Source organism: Zalophus californianus, chromosome 7 (assembly GCF_009762305.2).
Source record: "Zalophus californianus isolate mZalCal1 chromosome 7, mZalCal1.pri.v2, whole genome shotgun sequence".
Taxonomy (NCBI): Eukaryota; Metazoa; Chordata; class Mammalia; order Carnivora; family Otariidae; genus Zalophus; species Zalophus californianus.
Window position 1 is genome coordinate 112,884,378 of NC_045601.1, and position 4,049 is coordinate 112,888,426.

A 4,049-nucleotide genomic window follows, 5' to 3' on the forward strand; every position below is an offset into this window, starting at 1 on the left:
TTTCCAGCTGGGATTCTGAGGTCAGAAAGCTATCTCAACAGCAACCACCACCACAACAAAATAATCATAACAACATTGATGACCATTTATTGAGGACTCATGTGGCCGATGCTATGCTATAGAATTTTACTATCATCTCTACTGTCATCCATAACTGCTCCCTGAGACCCAATTCTCTCTGGCCTTTCAGGCTTCCTAGAGCATCAGGAATGCTGGGGAAACTGAGTCACAGAATAATTTAAAAGATTTGCTCCAAACCATTTATTCATTTGGACTGAGAGTCAAGATATGTCTCTTTTACTTCTTTGCCATCTTGTACCCAGCAGAGGGTCTGGCTCAGGGTGGATGCTCCTATTTGTGGAATAAATAGAAAATGAAGTCTCTCCTGTGCCAAATCCTTCCTTCTAGGCAGGCTTTATCAGAGAATTATGACTGTCCCTCTCTGCACATGATTTTCCCCCTAGAGAGGTCACCGTTGCTGTAAGCGGTCATGCAACAAGCAATGGGGAGCTTTACAGCCACTTCTGAAAGTGAACTGGGTCACCTCATTTGCTCTTGCCCCAAATATGGGAGGACCCCAGCGTCCTGGGCTGATAGGAAACTCCCAGGGATTGATTGTCACATCTGGCCTCTGGCCTGGGATAGGTCCTAACCAGCTCAGTGGCCTGCCTGCCCTCTAAAGCCCTTAGAGAAGGGGCTGCCTTCCCTAACTTGGGGGAGGAAGCCTAGGAGAATGGAGGCTGCGCATGCAGTGGGGACAGTGCTGGGAAACCTGACTCCAGGGTGGCTATCCCCCATGGCCTGAGTGGTCTCTGGTGGCCTCTCTGGGCCCTGCTTTCCTTGTCTAGGACAGGTCAGGATGAATACAAATTCCTCCCAGGTGCAAGGTGTGCTTTGGAAGCTAGGTAGGGGTAACTGCGCTCCATTTCGGAGAGTTGGGTGTGCAGGCGTTGGGGGCGGGGGGGGGGGGGGGCGGAGGTAGTGGGGGAGTGGGGGAGGCTGCTGCAGCTCAGGCCCTCCGTTAGAGGGCCTACAAAGCTTTCTTCCCTTCCTGCAGCCTTTCAGAGGAGGGGCTACTAATTGCGAGGTGGAGGGCTGCTAATGAGCCCGCTGAGGACCTCCAAGACAGTTCTGATGGCGCTAAAGGGCTTCCCTGAGTTTCCTTAAAAGCCCCAGTGGCAGTGAAGCCTCCATTAGCGGGAGGATTAATCACCAGACAGGTCTTGGTCACCCCCTTCCAAGGTGCCCCCAGCTGCTCTCAGCTGGCCCTCCGGCCTCTGCTGTGCCCTTAGCGTTCAGAGATGCCCCCACCCATGCCCTGCCCTGTCTGATCTCAGATGAGGCAGCCGAGTAGGGAAATGGGCCTCGGGGACATGGGGGGGACAGAGGAATGGGGGATGGAGACCTGCGAAACAGGGGCTGGGCCTCTAGGGAGCCATTGCAGAGGTTTCGGGAGACCCCCTGGAGAATGCAAATGATATGCAAAATATGCAAACCATTAGTGATTAGCTGTGGGTCAACAGCTTGGGTCATTTGAGTAATAAGTTGACAGTTCTGTGCTCAAAGCCTCTGATTAGGCCCAGGGGAGGGTTAGGCATTGTGATCTCTATTGGCCCAGACCAGGACTTCTGACCCCTCAGCTTGCTGGCCCTCCTGGCACCTTCCCAGCCCACCCCTCCCTTCCCCCGCTCCTGGAAGTGATAGATTCAGGCAGCCTGAGGCTCAGAGAAACCCCTGTTCAAGCTGCAAACTGCCCCACCCTCTCCAGAGCCCAGGGCAGCCCCTAGTCCTGAGGGGGCCACGCCAGGCTCCAACTCCCCCCTCCCCCTCCCCTTTCAGGGGGTGCGAATTCCCTTTCCTCCCCCCCTCCCGCCCTTACCCCTCCAGCCACTCTGTCTCCTTTCCGTGCCTGATCCTTGGCTATCCCTACCTCCTGCCTGCCCCTCTCCACCTGTCAGTTATCCGTGACCTTCCCTCAGCGCTCTTGGTGGAAAACTTACCAACTTCAAGGCCCTTGGGACTCAACCCCTCAGTTTGCACCTGGTTCTCATCTAATTGGTTCAGAGGACCCAGCCAGCCCTGGTGGTGGTGGTTGGAGGGGGAATGGGACGTGCTCCATCATCTCACTCCATCTAGAAGACCCATCACTACCAGTCACACCTGCCTCTGAGGGTAGCATGGAGGGCACCCCAAGGGGGCACCCCAAGAAGGCACCTTGTCCCTCTCGCTGCCTCCCACCAGGCCATGCTGGACATGCAGAAGGTTTTTCCATGCTGGCAGGACCCAGGAAGGTTGCATGGCTTTCTGAACACCCCAGCCTGCCTCCAGCACCTATTTGAGGGGGGACAATTCTTCCCGGAGTCTTTGCCATAGTATGGAGAGAGAAGAGAATCAATCTATTTGCGAAGTCCCTGCTGTGTGCCTAGCAGTGTCTAGGTATCATAAAATGAAGTAGGGGGCAGTGGAATGGATGTCTTCAGAGAGGCTACCTTAGAGTTCCTTCCTCAATGTGCCCTGCCAGCAAGGGGGGGGGGGGGTTCTGCGAGCCTGGCAGGCCTGAGTAGGGACCTCCACCTCTGGATTCATCTCTGGGAAGGGGAGAGGTCCTGGAGCAGGATGGGGAGAGGAGGCAACCAGGTCCACCTTCAGCCCAGGAGAGGGGGTGCCTAAGACCCATGACACTGGACCCCAAGGTCTGCCCCTCTGTGGTGGTGGACATGGGTAACGAAGGAGAGCAGGATAGCAGGGGGTGTGTCCCCCAACATCCCCATGCTGGCTCCTCCTCTCAACTCCTCTGCCTGCTCCCTTGGATGCAGACTCCAGGAGGGTGAGCTGAGGTTGGCGTTGTCCTACCTGGGAACACTCGGAGCCAGACATGTTGTTGGGGGTGGCCGTGGTGTTGTTTGTCCCTTATCTGGCCTTGGACCCTTGCCTGCTCCCAGTTTCCTTCATCACTCTCCCGTCGCATCCTAGAAACCAAGGCCAGCAGGTGAAGACGAGGGAACTGGGAGGTCTTGGGCTCAGATCCTCGAGGACAGTTCAGACTTCCCGCATGGAGTTCTCTCATCTGCAAAATGGGAATTTTCCTGCCTGCCTCCTGGGTTGTGGTGAGGACAAGATGGGAATGTTTACATGCTCTGGGGACTTTAAAAAACTATACAAAGCTTAGGTCTTGAGTGCATAGCCTCCCACGAAGATTGCTTTGCAGACTCACGGAGATGTAGAAATCACAGTGTGCTTGTTAATCCTACCTTCTACACCCTGGACTCTGCATTCTGAGAACTCTTACACATGCCTTCGCTGCTGGGCACTCCCCCTTCCCCCCAGCCTCTGGGATGGAGACCCCCATTTCTCAGCCTTTTCCTCCCCTCCCCATCCAAACCCCCACCCAGCAGTGTCCTTTGTGACATTGCTAGGATGGCTGAGGATCAGACTCCCGCCTCTCAGAGGCCCCTCCAGTGTGTCAGCAGCATCAGCTTTCCAGCACTGCCCCCCCCCAACCCCTGTGGTGGTCCAGACACCACCCAGACACCACTGTCTGCCCCTGACCTTCAGGCAGTGTCAGGATCCTCTTTCATCCCTCCTACCCACGCCCCCCCCCCCCCGCCCCTCCAGCCCCAGCTGCCCTGCTTGTTGCCAGGCTGTAAGGCTGGCCATCTCTGCAGCCCCGAGGGGGGATCAGGTGTGTAGAAGTGGGGGCCTGGCTCCTCCCTGGGGCCCGAGAGGAATCGAACAGCTTCTTTTCCCTTCTGCGAATCGGCAACCTGAGCCCCCATCTCTCGAACTGGAGCGGAGAAATGTATAGCTGAGAAAGAGCCTGCAGAATGTTTCTGGATTTTGGGCAGCCTGAGGCCCAGGATGCTTCATTGGGCTGAGCCTGAGGCTGGAAAGGGTGGGCAGAGAAGGAAAAATAGATAGAGCCTGGATTAGGACACTCAGCTCAGGATCAAATTTAAGGGGCACGAACCCCCCCCCCAACAAACAAACACAACCCAGTAATCAAGAGAAATAATATTTTCATGCTATATTTAAAAAAAATTAAAATGAAT

General features: G+C 55.5%; 1 long non-coding RNA gene across 1 annotated transcript; it reads right to left on the bottom strand.

Annotated features, from left to right (window-relative positions):
• Positions 1–247: 247 nt before the first annotated feature.
• LOC113926197 lies at positions 248–3,346 on the bottom strand. Its single transcript, XR_003521223.1, has 3 exons — positions 3,252–3,346; positions 2,854–2,969; positions 248–351 (listed from the first exon to the last, which is right to left on the bottom strand). It is a non-coding gene; the product is annotated as an uncharacterized LOC113926197 (long non-coding RNA).
• Between the last annotated feature and the right edge of the window lie 703 nt (positions 3,347–4,049).